At 41.0% G+C, this 22,500-nt stretch overlaps 1 protein-coding gene across 1 annotated transcript in view; it reads right to left on the reverse strand.

Moving 5' to 3' along the window:
- LOC138862592 (uncharacterized) overlaps positions 1–22,500 on the reverse strand; it is a 71,272-nt gene that overhangs the window by 22,982 nt on the left and 25,790 nt on the right. The window lies entirely within an intron of this gene.

Genomic DNA, 22,500 nt, shown 5'->3' on the forward strand with positions numbered 1-22,500 from the left:
TTTGTCACATCATTCCAGTTTAAACAGAAAAAAATATCCAAACCCAATTAAATTAAACACAAACATTATTGCCAAGTCTGAAAGAAGCTACAATGATTATATATATAGATATACGTATGAGTAAACAATTAACTTTTTTTTTAACTGTTTCTTGATCTTTTTTATGTGTTTTTTTTATTATTATTATTTCTCTCTTCTTTTTTGTTGTTGTTGTTTTTTTCCTCCTCTTGCTCGTCTTCCTCTTCCTCCATCTCCTTCACCACTTTTTTCTTTTGAGGAAACACAAAAGACCAAATTAACCTTTGACCTTTGAGTCTCATAACCCGAGGTCAAGGCTCGTGAAATATTTCTAACCTCTCGAAGCGAAAGGGTTAAATTATTCAGTTAATTCTAAGAGGAAAGGTAGAGAGAGAGAGACACTCTTATGCGTATATCCGGACTATCGCCTTCCTCTCTCGGTTCCCGTGTAGCTTTAAACGTCGTGATTAACCGGTGTGTCGTTTATCATCTTTAGTGATTCTTTCACCATCATTATTGCTGTGATCATTGCCAAGGAGGTTATGTTTTTGGTTTGTCTGTTTCGTTTGTCAGTTGGTTAGCAAGATAATCCATAAAGTTATGAACAGACATGTTTTTTTTTTTTTTTTTTTTTTTTTTTTTACAAGAGGTGAGTTTTAGGTGATAATCCCGATGCATTTTTTTTAATTATTCAATACCAGTGCGAGATAGTGACAGTTTAAACTCTTTGGCACTTAAATCATTATCATTATCTATCATTATCTTTTTTTTTTTTCGTTTTGTGTATGCAATTTTTCAAATATTTCTAATTGCTTCAGTAACCCTGTTGCTTTATTATCATTTTTATTATCATCATTATCACCAGTGTTATTGTCATTATTACTGTTATAAATATTATTCTTATTATCATTACTGTTATCATTGTTATTATTATTATTACAATTATCATTATTATTATCATCATTATTACTATTGTTGATTAATTATTATCATAACTATTATGAATATAATCATCATTACCATAATAATTAATATTATCATCATTATCATTATCGTTATTACCATCATTATTTTTGTTATTATCATTATCATAATCATTATCTTGTTGATGCTATTCTCATAATCATCATCATTATTATCATTATCATTATTTTCATCATCATTATTGTTATTATTATTATCACTATTATTATCATTATTATTATCAATATCATGATCTCCATTGTCTTTATTATTATTTTTATTATCATGATTAGTATTAATCACAATTATTATCATCATCATCTTATCCTTATTATTCCTATAATTATCATCTGCCACTTCCTCTAGCAATTCTATACAATTAAGGGATATTTTTGCAACATTTCATGCGGTGAAGGTATTAATCACAAGAATATTTTGGCATTAAGTATTAAATACATTAATTGCTTATCTCAGCGTTCATTGATTTTTTTTTATTATTATCATTATTATCATTATTTCCTCGTTCATTTAATATCTAAATTAATTATCCTCTCATTATTTACTGAATTATTTACTCAAGGTGTCAATGGAAGTTGACGTATTATCTTTCCATTATTCTGTCTGTTTTTCGTTCATTGATTTTTTATTATCATTATTTCCTTCTTCATTTAATATTCAATTCAATTATTCTCTCATTATTTATTTAATTATTTACTCAAGGTGTCAATGGCATATTCTCATTTCGTTATGAAACTGGCGTGTTATCTTTCCATTATTCTGTCTGTTTTCGTTCATTGATTTTTTATCATCATTATTTCCTTCTTCATTTAATATTCAATTCAATTATTCTCTCATTATTTATCTAATTATTTACTCAAGGTGTCAATGGCATATCCTCATTTCGTTGTGAAGTTGCCGTGTTATCTTTCCATTATTCTGTCTGCTTTTCGTTCATGGATTTTTTCTTATCATTATTTCCTTGTTCATTTAATATCTAATTTGATCTTCATTTAACATTTAATTTAATTATTCTCTCCTTATCTATTTACTTATTTACTCAAGGTGTCAATGCAATATCCTCATTTCGTTGTGATGTTGCCTTGTTATCTTTCCATTATTCTGTCTGTTTTTTGTTCATTGATTTTTTATTATCATTATTTCCTTCTTCATTTCATATCTAATTCAATTATTCTCTCATTTATTTACTTATTTACTCAAGGTGTCAATGCAATATCCTCATTTCGTTGTGAAGTTGCCTTGTTATCTTTCCATTATTCTGTCTGTTTTCGTTAACTGATTTTTTATTATCATTATTTCCTTGTTCATTTAATATCTAATTTGATCTTCATTTAACATTTAATTTAATCATTCTCTCCTTATTTATTAAATTATTTACTCAAGGTGTCAATGCAATATCCCCATTTCGTTGTGATGTTGCCTTGTTATCTTTCCATTATTCTGTCTGTTTTTCGTTCATTGATTTTTTATTATCATTATTTCCTTCTTCATTTAATATCTAATTTCATTATTCTCCTTATCTATTTACTTATTTACTCAAGGCGTCAATGGCATATCCTCATTTCGTTGTGATGTTGCGCTGTTATCTTTCCATTATTCTGTCTGTTTTTCGTTCATTGATTTTTTATTATCATTATTTCCTTCTTCATTTCATATCTAATTTAATTATTCTCTCCTTATTTATTTAATTATTTACTCAAGGTGTCAATGCAATATCCTCATTTCGTTGTGATGTTGCCTTGTTATCTTTCCATTATTCTGTCTGTTTTCGTTAATTGATTTTTTATTATCATTATTTCCTTGTTCATTTAATATCTAATTTGATCTTCATTTAACATTTAATTTAATTGTTCTCTCCTTATTTATTTAATCATTTACTCAAGGTGTCAATGGCATATCCTCATTTCGTTGTGATGTTGCCGTGTTATCTTTCCATTATTCTGTCTGTTTTCGTTATCTTCTTGGACACAGCGGGAATTTTTGTTTCTAAAGTTCTAAGAATATATATCTCCTTTTGCAATGGACCAAGTCTATGAAGATAAATAAACCTTCTGTTTCTGTTCTTGGGTGTGTGTCTCTGTGTCTCTTTCGCTCTGTTTTATGTTCGTCTGTTTGTTCTATCTGTATGTATCTTTGTATGTTTATCTCTGTCTGTTTGTCTGTCTGTCTGTCTGTCTGTCTGTCTGTCTGTCTGTCTCTCTCTCTCTCTCTCTCTCTCTCTCTCTCTCTCTATCTATCTATCTATCTATCTATCTATCTATCTATCTATCTATCTATCTATCTCTATCTCTATCTCTATCTCTATCTCTATCTCTATCTCTATCTCTCTCTCTCTTTCTTTCTCTTTCTCTTTCTTTCTCTTTCTCTTCTCTCTTTCTCTCTTTCTCTCTTTCTCCCTCTCTCCCTCCCTCCCTCCCTCCCTCCCTCTCTATCTCTATTTCTCTCCTCTCTCTCTCTCTCTCTCTCTCTCTCTCTCTCTCTCTCTCTCTCTCTCTCTCTCTCTCTCTCTCTCTCTCTCTCTCTCTCTCTCTCTCCCTCCCTCTCCCTCTCCCTCTCCCTCTCCCTCTTCCTCTCCCTCTCCCTCTCCCTCTCCCTCTCCCTCTCCCTCTCCCTCTCTCTCTCTCTCTCTCTCCCTCTCTCTCTCTCTCTCTCCCTCCCTCTCTCCCTCTCTCCCTCTCTCCCTCTCTCCCTCTCTCCCCTCTCCCTCTCCCCCTCTCCCTCTCTCCCCTCTCCCTCCCCCTCTCCCCCTCTCTCCCTCTCTCCCTCTCCCTCCCTCTTACCCTCTCACCCTCTCACCCTCTCACCCTCTCACCCTCCCTCCCTCTCTCCCTCGGCGATAATGGTATCTGTTCTTTATAAAAAAAAAAAAAAAAAATGAGTAGATAAGAAGATTGATCACAGTTTTATCAACAGTCATCGCTTGAATGGTCATCAAAATTCGTTTATAATCTCATGTTACGCCTAAAATCATCAAATTATGGGATTCCGGGGATTTTAGTCGAAAATTAAAAAAAAAAAGTCACTTTTTTGATGTCTCTAGATTTGGAGGCTGGCTGGTATTCAAGGGTTTTTTTCCCTCTCTCTCTCTCGTTTGCTGTTCCTTTTTTTTTTCTTCTTTTTTCTCCCTCTCTTTCTCTCTTTCTCTTTCTTTTCTTTTTACCTTTATTTTTACCTCTATCCCTCTCCTCCCTCTCCATGTCTCCATCTCCCTCTCTGCATCTCCGGCTCTACATCTCTCCTTTTCCCTCTTCACATCTCTCCTTCTCCCTCTCTACATCTTTCCTTCTGCCTCTCTGGGAGAAGGAAAGGTAAATAAATGAATTATCATTATTCTAATTATTATCTTTATTATTAACTATTACTACCATTGCAACTACTGCTACTATGATCTTTGTTATCATTGTTATTATTAGCTATTATTATTATTATCATTACTCTTATCATTGGTATCATTATCATTACCATCGTTAGCAACATTATTGTTATTATTACTATTGATAGTGGTGCTGGTAGTATCAGTAATTATCTTTATCATCGTAATCACTATCATCACTATAAGTATTTTTGTTATTATCATTATCATTATTAGTTTTATCCTTTCAACTTCAAGGGTATCATTATTATCATTAAGGTGTATCATCATCATCATTATCGTTATCAGTTATCATCATCATCATTATATTCATCATTATCTTTATCACCTCTTTCTCCTTCTCTCCTTTTCTTCTTCTATCCTTCCACCCTCCCTCTCCCTCTCTTGCTCTTTGCCTCTCCTTGCCTTTCTTCCTCCCTCTCTCGCTCTTTCCTTTTTTCCCTCTCTTTCTCGCTCCCTCTCCTTCCCTCTCTCCCTTCCTCTCTCCAATATCCTCCCACCCTCCCTCTCTCTCCTCTCTCCCTCTCCCTCCCTCTCTCCCTCCTTCCCTCTCTCGCTTTTCCCCTTTTCCTCTTTCTCTCCTCCTTCCATCCCTCTCTCTCTCCCTCTCCTTCCCTCCTTCCATCCCTCTCTCTCTCCCTCTCCTTCCCTCCTTCCTTCCCTTTCTCCCTTTTCCTCCCTCTCTCCCTCCCTCTCCCTATCCTTCCCTCTCTTCTTCCCTCTCTCCCTCTCTCCCTCCCTCTCCTTCCCTCCTTCCCTCTCCTTCCCTCCTTCTTCCATCTCTCCCTTTCCCTCTCTCCCTCTCCCCTCCTTCCTTCCCTCCCTCTCTCCCTATCTCCCTCTCTCCCTCTCCTCCCCTCTCTTTTGTATACCGAAGTCTGTTGAGTAGTTAAGAAGATTGACCGGCATTCATTGGGGATATTCCAAATCCTTGATCCTTCTCACAAATTTGTACTTTGATAATCCGACGAAGGATAAGAAAAAAAAAAGTTTTGAAAGATCATTTCTAAAATAATAATAATAATAATAATAATAATAATAATAATAATAATAATAATAATAATAATAATTGATAAATAAGTAAATAAATAAATAAAATATTTGAAAGATAAACATTTCTAAAATTATAATAATAATAATAATAATAATAATAATAATAATAATAATAATAATAATAATAATAATGATAATAATAATAATGATAATAATAATAATAATAATAATAATAATAATAATAATAATAATAATAATAATAATAATAATAATAATAATAATAATAATAATAATAATAATAATAATAATAAATAAATAAATAAACAAAACAAAATGAAAAATAAATAAATAAATATATAATAAATGTACAATAAATTTATGGTTTCTTAGGAATTTAGGGAAGACGGAGGGGAGGGGAGGGGAGGGGGGTAGGAGGAAGAAGGGAGAGGGGGAAATTAAGGAGGAAGAAAAAGAAAGAAGAGGGGAGAAGGTAAAGGCAAGGAGGGGAGGAGAACAAGAGAGTTGGAGAAAGAGAGGACATGGCGGGAGAAGGGATAAAGGAGAGGGTAGAGAGTGGGAGAAGAGGAGACAGGATTATGGGAGAAAGGGAAGGGATAAAAAAGAAAAAAAAAGAAAGAGCGAAGGAGAGAGAGCGAGATAGAAAAGAGAAAGAAAGAAAGCGCAGAGGAGAAAAGAAAAAGGAGGATTACAAAAAAAAAAATGACGAAGGAAGGAGGAAGGAAGAACAGGCAATAAACGGCATCCTAAAAAGTAGATAGAAATCCTTCAACTTTAAGACATACTATTCGCTTCCTCCTCAACATTATTATTATACAACACTAACACTATTTCTTTAACTATTTACATAACACTATCACACGAACATTAACACGCAAGGAAAATGATAATCACCTTAATGCTAACACAGACACTAATTAGTACGATGATAACCCCCCCGTGTAATTACACTGTCAATGGACGCAATTAGAACAGCCTCATACACGAACGAAAGACAGGAATAAGAGAAAACACGAGAAAAACTTAGAAAAAAAACTGGATTTAAGAGAAAAACTTAGAAAAAAAAATGTCAATGACATAGAAAATAGAAAAAAAAACACTGTCAATGGACGCAATTAGAACAGCCTCATACACGAACGAAAGACAGGAAAAAGAGAAAACATGAGAAAAACTTAGAAAAAAAACTGGAATAAGAAAAAAAATTAGAAAAAAAAACTTGGTACGTCTAAAGGAATGGATGAAACAGCTAAGTGATTTTCTCTTCATTCAGGAGGAAAAAAAAAAGAGACTTTAAATGTAGATGAAAGAGAGAGCACAGATCCAGAAGGAAAAACTGTTAATTGGGGTAATCTGGGTCCGGCCTCTTAAATTCCGCGGGATTCTTTACGGAGATTATTGCACAATAGGAAGAGGAGGAGGGAGGAGGAAGGGGAGGGGGAAGAGGGGAGGGGAGGTAGTGGAGGAGGAGGTGGGGAAGGAGGAGGGGGAGGGGAGGAGGAGGGAGGGAGGAGGAAGGGAGGGAGGAAGGGGAGGAGGGGGAGGAGGAGGGAGAAGAGGAGGAGGTGGGAGGAGGAGGAGGGGAGGGGGAAGAGGAGGAGGGAGGGGGAGGAGGTGGAGGGGAGGGGAGGGAGGTGGAAGGGGGGAGGGAGGAGGTGGAGGAGGAAGGGGAGGAGAAGGGGGAAGAGGGGGAGGGGGGGAGAGGAAGGAGAGGAGGGGGAGGGGAGGAGGAGGAAGGGGGAAGACGAGGAGGGGGGAGGAGGAGGTGGGGGAAGAGGGGGAGGAGGTGGATGGGTAGGAGGGTGGTGGAGGAAGAGGAGGGGGAGGAAGGGGAGGGGGAGGGAGGAGGAGGAAGGGGAGGAGGAGGGGGATTAAGAGGAAAAGGGAGGAGGAGGAAAGGGGAGGGGGAGGGAGGAAAGAGGTGGAGGAGGAGGAGGAGGAGGAGGAGGAGGGGGAGGAGGAGGGGGGAAGAGGAGGAGGAAGAGGAGGGGGAGGGGGAGGAAGGGGGAGGAGGAGGAGGGGAGGGAGGAGGAGGAAGGGAGGAAGGAAGAGGAGGGAGGGAGGGGGGGTGGAGGGAAGAGGAGGGGGAGGAGGAGGGAGGGGAGGAAGGGGAGGAGGGAGGAGGAGGAGGGAGGAAGGGGAGGAAGAGGAGGAGGGAGGATGGAGGAAGAGGAAGGGGAGGAGGAGGAGGAGGAAGGGGAGGAGGAGGAGGAGGGGGAGGAGGAGGAGGAGGAGGGGAGGAGGAGGAGGAAGGGGGAGGAGGGAGGAGGAGAGGAGGGAGGAGGGGGAGGAGGAGGACGAAGAGGAGGGGAGGAGGAGGGAGGGGGAGGGAGGAGGAAGAGGAAGAGGAGGAGGGGGAAGAGGGAGGAGGTGGAGGAGGGAGGAGGAAGAGGAGGAGAGGGAAGAGGAGGAGGAAGGGGAGGAAGAGAGAGAGAGAGAAGACGAGGAGAAAAAATGGAGGAAGAGGAGAAAAAAGAAGGAAGGTGGAGAAAGAGGAGGGAGCAGGAGACATGGAGGAGGTGGAGGAGGGAGAAGACAAGAAGGGAAAAAGGAGGAGGTGGAGGAGAGAGAGAGAAGACGAGGAGAAAAATTGGAGGAAGAGGAGGAGAAAAAATGAGGAAGGGGGAGAAAAAGCAGGGAGCAGGAGGAGACAAGGAGAAAAAAGAGAAAGAAGAGAAGGAGGGAGGAGACGAGAAAGGAAAAAGGAGGAGGAAGGGAAGGAGAGAAGGCGGCGGAAGAGGAGGGGGAGGAGGAGGGAAAGCATGAGAAGGAAAAGAAGCAAGAGGAGTAGGGGGAGAACAAGGAGGAGGGAAAAGAGAGGAGGAAGAAAAGGAAGAGGAATAGGATAAGAGAAAAAGAGGGAGAGGACAACAGGGAGGAGGACGATAAGGAGGAAGAGGGGTAGGAAGAGGACGTATACGAAACACAGATAAACAGATGAAAGTGATAAAAAAGTAACATGGGGAATATAATGAAAAGAGAAAGGGAGAGAAGGAGAGGAAGAAAGAGAAGAAACAGAGAGAGAGGGAGGAGGAGGAGGGAGGGACGGGGGAGAGAGAGAGAGAGAGAGAGAGAGAGAGAGAGAGAGAGAGAGAGGATGAGAGTGAGTGAGAGAGAGGATGAGAGAGAGAGAGGATGAGAGAGAGAGAGGATGAGAGTGAGTGAGAGAGAGAGAGAGAGAGAGAGGATGAGAGTGAGTGAGAGAGAGAGAGAGGATAAGAGTGTGAGAGAGAGAGGATAAGAGTGAGTGAGAGAGAGGATGAGAGTGAGTGAGAGAGATAGAGGATGAGAGTGAGAGAGATAGAGAGGATGAGAGTGAGAGAGAGGGAGCGAGAGAGGATGAGAGTGAGTAAGTGAGAGAGAGAGAAAAAAAACGCAACCCCCCAAAAACACAAAGATAAAAAACTACGGTTGCTGATAGGGAAAAAAAAACGTTTCCAGCTATTGCAAACGTTTATGCAAATGAGCTTGCTATTTTCGGCGCTGGGAGCGTGGCTATCATTTCGTGGGTTTACAGCCAATAGAGGGAGCGAGAAGGGGGGGGAGGAGGACTGAGGGAAGAGGGGAAGGTGGAGGACGGGGGGAGAAGAAGGGGGGAAAGGGGAAAGCAGAGGACCAAGGGAGAAGGAGAGGAAGAGAGAAGGGGGTGTGTGGATTCAGGGAGAAGGAAAGAGAGAACTGAGGGAGGAAGAAAATGGGGGAAGGGGGAAAGTGGAGGACTGGGGGCTGAGGGAAGAGGGGAAAGTGGAGGGACTGGGGGAGAAGAAGGGGGAAAGGGGAAAGAGGACTGAGGGAGAAGGGAAGAAGAGAGAGAAGGGGGTGTGGGGACTGAGGGAGAAGGAAAGAGAGAAGAGAGAAGGGGGTGTGGAGGACTGAGGGAGAAGGAAAGAGAGAAATGAGGAGAGAAAGAAAATGGGGGAAGGGGGAAATATGAGGATTGAGGGAGAAGAAAGGGAAAATGGGAAAGCAGAGGACTGAGGGAGAAGGAGAAGGAAAGAAGGGGAGAAGAGGGAGAAAGAAAGGAGAGGTAGGTGGGGAATGGTAGGACTGGGGGAGAAAGGGGGATGGGGGAATGGTGGAGTAGGAGGAAAGGGGGCACTGGGGGAGAAAGAGGAAGGGGGAACTGGGGAAGAAAATAGGAAAGAGAGCCGGGGGAGAAAGGGAATCAGGAAGAGAAGAAAAGGGCGAGAGAGAATAACTGAAAATAAGAGGACTGGGGAGGAGGGAAAGGGTGGAGGATGAGGGGAGAAATGATGAGAAATGGGGAAAGGGGAAAATGAAGAAAAAGGGATAACTTTGAGCAGAAAAAAATTAGGTGTTAAAGGGAACGGGAGAAATTCGGGGAGAAAGAGAGGGGGAGGAAAGAAAAAGGGGAGAGAGTACGAAGGAGAAGGGAATATGGAAGCAGAGTGGAGAAAAAAAAGGAGGAAGAAAAAAAGGAAAAGAGAGATGAAGAGGAAGAACATGATGGAAAGGAAGATGAGAAGGGAAAGACGGGGAGAGAAGGAGTGGAAGAAGAGAGGGGAATGACAAGGAACAGGATGATGAAGGAAGAAAAGCAACGAACGAAAAAAAACAAAGAAGATACGAGAAAAGTTGCAAGAGGGGGAGATAAGGAAGAGGGAAGAAAGAAGAGAGAAGAAGGGAGAAGGAAGAGGAGAGAGGGAGGGAAGAGAGAAGAGGAGAAAGGGAAGAGGGAAGGGGTGAGGGAGGAGGGAAGATCGAAAAGAGAGGAGGAGAAAGAGGAGAAAGAGGGGAAGAAAGAAGAAAGCAGGAAGAGAGAAACTAAAAACAAAACAAAAAAAAAGACAAGAGAAAAAGAGGAAAGAGAGAAGAGAAAGGGAAAAGAAAAAGAAGAGAGAAAACAGAAGAGGAGAGAAAGACAGAACATATATCAGATTCGTCTATCTCCCCTTCCGTACATTTCTTCAGACTATGCTTAGGACTATGCGAATGGGACCATATCTTTAGGCATGTTCATGTTTAACTGCTCTTTTGTGTGCGAATGTCTGTGGGGATATGAGTCAGTGAGTGAATGTGTGCGTGGGTGAGTGGTGAATGGGTGAGAAAATGGGAGAGTGCTTGGGTGAGTAAGTGAATGAGTGCGTGGTTAAGTGGTGAATGAGTGCGTGGGTGAGTGGTGAATGAGTGAGTAAGTGAATGAGTGCGTGGGTGAGTGGTGAGTGAATGAGTGCGTCAGTAAGTGAATGAGTGAGTAAGTGAATGAGTAAGTGAATGAGGTCTTAGGTGAGTGGTGAATGAGTAAGTGAATGAGGTCGTGGGTGAGTGGTGAATGAGTAAGTGAATGAGTGCGTGGGTGAGTGGTGAATGAGTAAGTGAATGAGTGCGTGGGTGAGTGGTGAATGAGTAAGTAAGTGAATGAGTGCGTCAGTAAGTGAATGAGTGAGTAAGTGAATGAGGTCGTGGGTGAGTGGTGGATGAGTAAGTGAATGAGTGAGTGGTGAATGTATGAGAAAATGGGTGAGTGCATGGGTGGATGAGTGGATGGGTGAGTTGGTGGCTGAGTGGGTTTCTATATATGTGAGTGAGACTGAGTGACTCAATATATGTAAGAGTGTGTGTGTGTGTGTGTGTGTGTGTGTGTGTGTGTGTGTGTGTGTGTGTGTGTGTGTGTGTGTGTGTGTGTGTGTGTGTGTGTGTGTGTGTGTGTGTGTGTGTGTGTGTGTGTGTGTGTGTGTGAGTGTGTGTGTGTGTGTGTTTGTGTGCGTGTGTGTGTGTATTCGCATAAGTTTCATACTTCCTAAATGTAAATTTTTGCATTTACACTGTCCTGATGCGTACCAAAACCACTTTTATGATTACACAAAAAGTAAATATGAAATAAATCAAAAATCAAAATAAAAATGAAATAAATAAAGAATGAAAATAAAAATGAAATAAATAAAAAATAAAAATAAAGATTAAATAAATAAATAAAAATAAAAATAAAATAAACAAATAAATGAATTAAAAAGTCATGAAGTATCGACACCAAAATAAAAAATAACAAAATAAAAGATAAAAAAAATTACTTTCATTCAAATAAACAAAAGACACACAACCAAACAAACCGACCGAAGCCACAAACCACCGAGTCCCACAAACCCGGAGAAACAATCATAACAAAAAAAAAAGACGGAACAGAAAGCCCCATAAACCAAGGCCCGCCCAGACAAGGCTCGCCACGCCCACCCCTCCCCGCCTCCCCCTGCCCCCCCCTTGCTTAACGCTGCGTCTTGTGGGGCTGAGGAACAGTTCACGCCGTTTCAAGGCCGGTCTGCTTTTTTTTAGCATATTTAGGCCTAAAAAACACAGTGCGACGGAGCGGTGACACACGAGGATGCACGTACATACAAAATGGACGCACACAGATACACATGTGGATGTCTGTGCATATACAATACGCGCACATAGATATACACGAGGATGCACGTACATACAAAATGGACGCACACAGATACACATGCGGATGTCTGTGCATATACAATGGGCGCACATAGATACACACGAGGATGCACGTACATACAAAATGGACGCACACAGACACACATGTGGATGTCTGTGCATATACAATACGCGCACATAGATACACACGAGGATGCACACACATACAAAATGGACGCACACAGATACACAAGCGGATACCTATATATATACAATGGGCGCACTTAGATACACACGAGGATGTACGTACATACAAAATGGACGCATACAGACACACATGTGGATGCCTATATATATATACAGTGGACACATACGCGGATGTTTATACATATACATGGACGCACACAGACACATACGCACATGCCTATACATATACAATGGGCGCACACAGATACACGCGGATGCCCATACATACACAAGGACGCACACAGTCACACACGCGGATGCACATACACACGCTGATGCACATGCATACACACGGACGCACACAAATACACATGTGGACGCACATAGATTTATAAATGAACATTTATGGATGCACACATAGATGTATGTAGATGCACACGTAGATGAATAATGAGACACATGTGCGTACATTATGCAAACAACGCACACTGATACTCACATAGGCGTACATGGATACGCATATGGTCATAGGACGAACATATACATATCATATTTTACACACACACACACACACACACACGCACACACACACACACACACATATATATATATATATATATATATATATATATATATATATATATATATATATATATATATATGTATATATATATAATATATATATATAATATATATATATATTTATATAAATATATATATATATATATATATATATATATATATATATATATATATATACAAAGTCAAAGCTCATAAATACTGACACATACACATGCACACATGTTCATTCTTTCTCTTTCTTTCTTTCTTTCTGTCTCTCTCTCTCTCTCTCTCTCTCTCTCTCTCTCTCTCTCTCTCTCTCTCTCTCTCTCTCTCTCCATCTACCATCCTATTCTCACTTTCTCGCATACACGCATTACTCCCTTTCCACCCCCCAATCCCCTCCCCACGCACACATCATCCCCCCTCCCCCTCCCCCCAACCACCCGCAAATACGCACACATTTTCCCTCCCATCCTATGATTACATCCCTGTGCACCGCCGCTGGCCCGCCGAACGTCATATCCCTCCCGTCTCACGCATTTCACTGGCCATAAACCGCTCGACGACATTGTTCCGCTACACAGCCCTACAACGCGACGCTTCCTGATGGTCTTTTGTTTTTCACTTTTTCGTCACATTTCCGCGCGTTCTGCTGTCGATGTTTATGTTTGTTGTGGAGAGAAAGAAGGAAATTATTTGGGGAGATTTTGTTTTATCTTTTTTATTGTTCTTTTTCTTTTATTTTTCTTTATTTTTCGTTTGTTTGGTTTTCCACGCGATTGTTTATATCTTCCCGTTTTCCTTCATTCTTTTCCCCGTTTTCTATGATTAGCCTCCCCCACGCGTCGCCTCTCACAGATTATGCATTTTCTCTTTTTTATTTTTATTCTCCCCACGTATTTCTTCTCCTTCTTTTCCCGCTACGCTATCGTCTTAACATTAAACAAAAACTCCACAGACTCATCTCTTTCTTTAATGCAGCAGAAAGCCATCGCTATTACAATAACGAGGCCAGAATCACAAAATGACAAACATCTCGATTCTTTGGTTCATATTTTATTCATGTTTCTACCTATTTAGATATTTATAAAAGAGCAAAGAGTTCAAAAGAAATGTTTGTGGGAAGGTTTCTGTTCCAAATAGATTACGGATGCAAAAATATGACGCGTAAATATATATATATATATATATATATATATATATATATATATATATATATATATATATATATATATATATATATATATATATATTTATATATTCGAATGATTATCATGTCTTATGATAATTATTATTATTATCATAATATTTTCCTCCATTAACGTTCCTGATAGCATTCCTCGTATTATCATTCCTGTAATTATCATTTTTATTAGTAATATCGTTTACATCAATAATATCGATTCTATTGTCATTATGAGTAGTATTGTTATTAGCATAATTTTTATCATTATCATTTTTATCATTATGATCATTACTTTTATCGTTATTATTATCATTATTATTATTATCAATATCATCATCCTTTTTACTATTATCATTATGATCATTATCGTTATTACTATTATCATTATGATTATCTTTATTACTATTATCATTATTATCAATATTTTACTAATACCATCATCATTATGATTATTATCATCACTATTGTTGCTGTTATCATTAGTAGTAGTAGCAACAGTAGTATCATAATCATTATCATCATAATTATTATCATCATCGTTACCATTATCATTAATGCTATCATTACTATTTTTAATAATCATAATCATAATTATTATTATCATCACTTTTATTATTAATATCATAAAATTGTCTTTACCATTATGCTTATCAATCGTTTGTTTTTCATTATCATCATTATCAAAATTACTGTTTTTGATGATGATTTTGATGTTATTGTTATGATTCAGCTTAACTACAAATATCATAAACATTATCATTACTGATATTTTATTTTTCATTACTATCATCATCCTTTTTATCATCATTAACATAAACATAAATCATTACGATAAAAACAACAATAAAATAAATGAATAAACAATTACGTAATTAGATAAAATCAAACAATAAATAAATAAACAGACAAATCAACAATTAAATAATAAACAAATATATAAGAAACAAATAAACATTTATTACAAAAAAAAAACAAATAAAACAAATGGATAAATAAAAAAACAAGTACATGATTAGATAAACACGTAAATAAATGAAAAAAGAAGATAAATAAATAAATAAAGTCGAAAGCCAACAGCGTCCGCGACAGAAACTCTACGCAGCTAAAACCCACGTTTCGTTATCAAGTTGCTACCGCCCACTGCAAGCGATTTTGACCCTTACTGCCGCTGGATATGAATCAATTTTCAATCCCACGCATCACTGGCGACACCACAGCGTTGTCTGTTGGTTGTGGGAGGGATGGGGATAGGAGGGGGAGGGGTGGAGGGGAGATAGGAGGGGAAGGAAGGGGAGGAGAGGGGATAGGAGGGGAAGGAAGGGGAGGAGAGGGGATAGGAGGGGAAGGGGAAGGAAGGAGAGGAGGGGGATAGGAGGGGAAGGAGGGGGACGGGATGAGGATAGGAAGGGGAGGAGGGGAAGGAGGGTGGAGGGGGATAGGAGGGGAAGGAGGAGGACGGGATGAGGATAAGAACAGGAGTGGAAAGAATGGGGTATTAAGCACAAAGATAAAAGGGGGATAGTTAACGCAGGAGAAAAGAAAGGTGAGGGAGAGAGAAGGGGAAGAAGAGGAGAATTAGGAAATACGAATGAGGAATGGGGAAAGAAAAGGAGAGAAGTGAAAAGAGAGGAATAGGATAGGATGAGGAAGGAAAATAGGAAAAAAAAGAAAAATGAAAGAAATTACCCGAGGAATGAGAGATAGGAGAGGGCGAGAGAAGGGAATTGATGGCAGGATTTCTGATAAAAATGATATACTGCTTTGTGTGTATGTGTGTGTTAGAGAGCAAGGATGGGGGAGTGGGATATATATATATATATATATATATATATATATATATATATATATATATATATATATATAGAGAGAGAGAGAGAGAGAGAGAGAGAGAGAGAGAGAGAGAGAGAGAGAGAGAGAGAGAGAGAGAGAGAGAGAGAGAGAGAGAGAGAGAGAAAGAGGGAGGGAGGGAAGGACAGAGACAAAAAGAAAATCACAAAACAGAAAAAAGGAAACAATCCAAAACAAAAACAAAACACGCAAAACATGAAATGGAAATAAAATATCAATAACGACAAAAAAGAAGAAAAATAACTATAAAAAATCAAAAATAGAATTTAAAAAACATATATAACAATGACAGCCATGACAAGAATAAAAATAAAAACAGAAATAAACAGAAATGAAAACGAATAAAATAAACAAATAAAAACGAATAAAACTATAGGAAATAAAATTCAATAAAAAAAAACATATATAACAACAGCAGTCATGACAAAAAACAGAAACAAGAACAGAAATAAAAACGAATAAAACGAAAAAAAAGAAAGAATTTCCCGAGCAGAAGAAACAAGCCGAAACGAGCGAAATCCCGACACAGAGGAAGTGGCCCGTTAACACCCTCCTGACCTCCCCCCCTCCCCCAATACCCACTCACATCCCCCACACATCCCCACACACACCCACTACCCTCTCACATCCCCTTCCATCCCCCTACACCCCCATTACCCTCTCACACACACACCCACATCCCCCCACATCCCCCTCCATCCTCCACTACCCCCTCCACCCCACATCCCCCTCCATCCCCCACATCCCCCCCACATCCCCCTCCACCCCCACGCCATCCACGGGTTCGATGGGTCCTTAAAAGTCGCTTCACGAGATCTTGACGAACATAAAAAACCGAAGCTCCAGAGTCCCCTTTTCGAGGCGAGGGGGGGGCGGGGTGAGGGGGAGAGGGGGCGGGGTGAGGGTGATGGAGGGGTGAGAGGGGTAGAGGGGGAGGGGGTGGGATGAGAGGGGAGTAAAGGGTGTTGGTTGGGGTTGGGTGGATCTGAGGTTGTGTGGGTCTGCGTGAGGATTGGTGTTTGTGACAGTGGCAGTGAGTGTGTGAGTGAGTGTGTGTGAGTGTGTGTGTGTGTGTGTGTGTGTGTGTGTGTGTGTGTGTGTGTGTGTGTGTGTGTGTGTGTGTGTGTGTGTGTGTGTGTGTGAAGAGAGAGAGAGAGAGAGAGAGAGAGAGAGAGAGAGAGAGAGAGAGAGAGAGAGAGAGAGAGAGAGAGAGAGAGAGAGAGAGAGAAGGTGGGAAGAGAGAGGGTGAGAGGGAGAAAAGGAGAGAGGAAAGAGAGGGAGAGAGAGAGAGAGAGAGAGAGAGAGAGAGAGAGAGAGAGAGAGAGAGAGAGAGAGAGAGAGAGAGAGAGAGAGAGAGAGAGAGAGAAAGAGAGAAAGAGAGAAAGAGGGAAAGAGAGGCAGTGAAAGAGAGAAAGAGAGACAGAAAGAGAGAAAGATAGACAGTGAAAGAGAGAAAGAGAGGGCGAGAAGGGAGGGGGACATAAGTCTGGTCGTGACTGGGTATCTGATTATCTTTGTATCGGAAGTAGAATGTGCAATAATGATAATGATGATGACGATGACGATGATGAAACAGTAGTAGTAGCAGATATAGCAACGATAGTAATAGAGATCGTAGCCATAATATCTTGGAGAAGCAAAAACAAACAAACAAAAAACAACAAAGACAAAGCAACTACAATAATAACATGGATAATAATAGCTTTTGTACCCGTGTCTAAATCGAGACAGAGCGAGATAGGTCACGCACCTCCCCCACATACTTCTGCAACCCTTCCCTTCCCTCCCTTCCTCTCTCCCTTCTCCTGCCCTCCTTTCCTCTCCTGCCCTCCTTTCGTCGCCTTTCTCCTTCCCTCCCTTCCTTTCTCCCTTCTCCTTCTCTCCCATCCCTCCCTTCCTCTCGCTTCTCCTGCCATCCTTTCCTCTCCTGCCCTCCTTTCGTCGCCTTTCTCCTTCCCTCCCTTCCTTTATTCCTTCTCCTGCCTTCTTTTCCTCTCCTTTCTCCTGTCCTCCTTTCCTCGCCTTTCTTTCCCTCCCTTCCTATCATTTCTTCCTTCTCTCCCTTCCTTTCTCCCTTCTGCCTTCTTTTCCTCTCCCTTCGCTTTCGCTCCTTTCCTCGCCTTTCTCCTGCGCTCCTTTTCTCTCCCCCTTCTCCTGCCTTCACTGTCCCTTCTCCTGCCCTCCCTTCCTGTCCCTTCTCCTTCTCTCCCTTCCCCTCCCTTCTCTTCCCGTCCCTTCCTCTTCTTTTTCCTTCCCTCCTCTTCCCCATTCTTCCTGTCTCCTACTCCGCTCCTTCCCTCCTCCCACTTCCTCGTCTCCTTCCTTCCTCTCTATTCCGCACGTCCTTCTCCCTTCCTCTCCCTTTTCTCCCTTGTCTTTATCTCCCTTTTATTTCTTTTATCCTCTACCTTCCTTCCCTCCCTATTCCCCTCTCCTCTTCCTTCCCTCTCCCTTCCTTCCCTATTCCCCTCTCTCCCTTTCCTCCCTATTCCCTCTCTCCCTTCCTTCCCTATTCCCCTCCCCTCCTTCCCTCGCTCCCCCCTCTACTCCTCTTCCTTCCCTTCCTATTCCCCTCTCCCCTCTTCATTCCCTCCTATTCCCCTCTCCCTCTCTCCCTCCCTCCCTCTCTCCCTTCCTTCCGCGGCCCCAATGATCCTGTCAAATTATCGAATTCTGATGCTCTCTGCAGGGAGAGTTAATGGCTGGGTGATAATTCTTCGACCTCAACCTCCCCCCCCACCCACCCACCCCACCGTCCGAGACCTGCTCCCTTTTCTTGATATAGAGGGAGTACATTTTCTATATTATTTGTTTCATTTTATTTCTTTATTTATTTTTTATTTTTATTTTTTCATTTTTTTTATTTCTTTTTTTCTTTTTTCTCTTTTTCTTTTCATTCTTTCTTTAATAATTTTCTCTTCCTCTTTCTTTCTTTCTTTCAGTGTGTGTGTGTGTGTGAATAAATATATATATACATATATCTATCTATCTATCTATCTATCTATCTATCTATCTATCTATCTATCTATATATATATATATATATATATATATATATATATATATATATATATATTTGCCTAACTCCTCCATTTCTATGTCTGTCTAACTACCTATCTATCTGTTCATCTGTTGATCTTTATTTCTATTTATCTATCTTTGCATTTATCTATCAATCTATTCACTTTTCTTTCTCTCTCTATTTATCTATTTACCTGTTTACCCCTATATCTACCTATCTATCTACTTATTTATATATCTACCTCTCTCTCTATCACTCTATCTGTCTAACTCTCTATCTATCTCTCTGTCTATCTATCTACCACTGTATTTATCATCTATCTACCAATCTATATACCTATATACCTCTCTATCAATCTATCTAACTCTCTATCTACCTATCTCACTCTCTATGTACTAATCTACCTACCTAACTCTCAGTCTACCTATCTATCTACCCCTCTATCTATCATCTATCTACCTATCTATATATCTATATACCTCTCTATCTAACTCTTTATCTACCTCTCTATCTAACTCTTTATCTACCTATCTCACTCTCCATTTACCAATCTATCTATCTATCTAGGTAACTCTCAATCTACCCATCTATCTACCCCTCTATCTATCATCTATCTACATATTTATATATCTATATACCTCTCTATCTAACTCTTAATCTACCTATCTCACTCTCTATCTACCAATCTATCTATCTATCTATCTATCTAACTCTCAATCTACCCAACTATCTACCCCTCTATCTAGCATCTATCTACCTACCTATCTATATATCTATATACCTCTCTATCTAACTCTTTATCTACCTATCTCACTTTCTATCTACCAATCTATCTATCTATCTATCTAACTCTCAATCTACCTATCTATCTACCCCTCTATCTATCATCTACCTATCTACCTACGTACTTATCTAAGCCAACAACGAGGTACCCTCTTCATCAACGGACCTTTATCATCTGATTCTTATCTTTTTATTTTCTCTCTCTTTCTCTGTCTAACTCTCTCTCTCTCTCTCTCTCTCTCTCTCTCTCTCTCTCATTCTTATCTTTTTATTTCTCTCCCTCTCTCTCCCTCCCTCTCTCTCCCCCTTCCCTTCTCCCTCCTCCTTCCCTCTCCCTCCCTCCCTCCCTTCCCTTCACGGTTATTCTTTCCCTCCCTCCCTCCCGCTCTTCCCCCACCTCTCTCTCTCTCTCTCTTCCCCTTCCTTTCTCCGCGCTTTCTTCGAGGGTTGTGCACGGCCCCCCTTCTCCTTCCTTTTCTCTTTGTATGCGGATCCACCCACTTCTCTCCCTTTGTTTGGAGAGCCTGGAGGTCCTTAGGACTTCGGTTAAAGGCCTTTTCTTTCTCTCTTTCTTTTTCTTTTTTTTTCTTCTTTTTTGTAATGTCCCTTTTTCTTGTTTTTTCATGTATTGGGTATCTTTTTTTTTTTTTTTTGGGAGAGGTGTTTGTGGCTGTGGGTATGGGAGGCTGTGCTTTGTTTTTTTGGGGGTGTTTGTTTGTTTGTTTGTCTTTCTGTCTTTGTCTGTCTGTCTCACTCCCTCCCTCTCGCTCTCCTCTCGCTCTCGCTCTCTACTCACTCTCGCTCTCGCTCTCTCTCTCTCTCTCTCTCTCTCTCTCTCTCTCTCTCTCTCTCTCTCTCTCTCTCATTCTTATCTTTTTATTTCTCTCCTCTCTCTCTCCCTCCCTCCTCTCTCCCCTCCCCTCTCCCTCCTCCTTCCTCTCCCTCCCTCCCTCCCTTCCCCCTTCACGGTTATTCTTTCCCTCCCTCCCTCCCGCTCTTCCCCCACCTCTCTCTCTCTCTCTCTCTCCCTTCCTTTCTCCGCGCTTTCTTCGAGGGTTGTGCACGGCCCCCTTCTCCTTCCTTTTCTCTTTGTATGCGGATCCACCCACTTCTCTCCCTTTGTTTGGAGAGCCTGGAGTCCTTAGGGACTTCGGTTAAAGGCCTTTTCTTTCTCTCTTTCTTTTTCTTTTTTTTCTTCTTTTTGTAATGTCCCTTTTTTCTTGTTTTTTCATGTATTGGGTATCTTTTTTTTTTTTTTTTTTTTTTGGGGGGGGGGGTGTTTGTGGCTGTGGGTATGGGAGGCTGTGCTTTGTTTTTTTTGGGGGTGTTTGTTTGTTTGTGTGTCTTTCTGTCTTTATCTTTCTGTCTCTCTCTCTCGCTCTCGCTCTCGCTCTGCTCTCACTCTCGCTCGTCTCTCTCTCTCTCTCTCTCTCTCTCTCTCTCTCTCTCTCTCTCTCTCTCTCTCTCTCTCTCTCTCTCATTCTCTCATTCTCTCATTCTCTCATTCTCTCATCCTCTCTCTTTCTCTCTCTCTTTCTCTCTCTCTCTCTCTCTCTCTCTCTCTCTCTCTCTCTCTCTCTCTCTCTCTCTCTCTCTCTCTCTCTCTCTCTTCTCTTTCTCTTTCTATTTCTCTTTCTTCTCCTTTCTCCTTCCTCCCTCCCTCCCTCCCTCCCTCCCTCCCTCTCTCCCTCTCTCTCTCTCTCCTTCTAGCTGCATCACCCACCCACCTTTCCTTCTCTTTCCTCTTCCTCTACCCTTTCCTTTCCGCTATCTTCTTCCTCCTCCTCTTCCTCCTCCTCCTCTTTCCTCCTCCTACTTCTTCTTCCACTTCCGCCACTTCCCGTCCTGCCCTCCCCCTTCCTCCTACCCCTCTAAATGTATCACCAACCCCCTCCTCCCTCCCTTCCCCCCCTCCCGGTTCCATTAGCCACACTCAGCCATGTTCCCAAAGACAAAAATCACACTCAACCACGACTTTAAACGGTTTCAATTGTATTAATAAACGTCCTAGGCGATCGAATATCATTAATCCTCATGGTTTGTGAAAGAAAGACTAGGATATGGCCAAGAAAACGGAGTATAATCACCAAATATACTCCTGAGTCCGATCTCAGGAAAAGGGCATACTGGCAACTCACCCCAGGCTATGGAATACTCCGATTCAGTAAGAATTAAATAAATTACAATAAAGTGGTGAAAACTCATAACAAAATATATTCTACACAAGTCATTTTCAATTCATTCAAACAAGTGTAAATGTAATTATTAATTATTTAAGCTGAAAAGAAAAAAAAGAAAAGAAAAAAAGGCGAATAAGTACTCCAGAAACGAGAGATCAGTTGCCAGTTTCTCTTTTTCCCCGAGACAAGACGCTCCTAAACCTGACCACAAGGACGATAATTCCAAAGTCGAACCCAGTCCCCGAGTCAGATAAGACTAGTGGAACCTCACTACCTTCCCCGCCTCTATTATTGGAGGATAACAAGTCCCTCCTCATTTTCCCCTCTTCCTCATCCTCTTCTTGTTCCTCATTCTCCTCTCTGTTACCTCGCATAAGGCTTATTACAGCGTGGGAAACTGTAGCATCTGCTCCCTTACGACGGTTTGTTAATGAGGGGGCTTTTGGTGGCTTTTGGTTCTTTGCTTACACGTTCCTTCGGTTGTGGCTTTTATTCCCTCCTTCGTCTATTCTTCTTTCTGTTATCGTGCTGGTGCTCTTCTTACTCCTCGGGCAATTCCTCTCCGTTCCTCATTCGCATTCTTCTTCTTAAGCTTCTCCTTCTTCATTTTTTCTTCTTCTTTTTATTTCTTCTCCCTCCTCCTCTTCTTCTTCTTCTTCTTTTTATTTCTTCTCACTCTTGTTCTTCTTCTTCTTCTTCTCCTTCTCCTTCTCCTTCTCCTTCTCCTTCTCCTTCTCCTTCTCCTTCTCCTTCTCCTTCTCCTTCTTCTTCTTCTTCTTCTTCTTCTTCTTCTTCTTCTTCTTCTTCTTCTTGTTCTTCTTCTTCCTCCTCCTCCCTCCTCCTCCTCCTCCTCCTCCCTCCCTCCCCTCCCCCTCCCCCCCCCCTCCCCTCCTCCCCTCCTCCCCCCTCCCCTCCTCCTTCCCTCCTCCTCCCCCTCCTCCTCCCGCCCCTCCTCCCGCTCCTCCTCC

Source organism: Penaeus vannamei, chromosome 9 (assembly GCF_042767895.1).
Source record: "Penaeus vannamei isolate JL-2024 chromosome 9, ASM4276789v1, whole genome shotgun sequence".
NCBI lineage: Eukaryota > Metazoa > Arthropoda > Malacostraca > Decapoda > Penaeidae > Penaeus > Penaeus vannamei.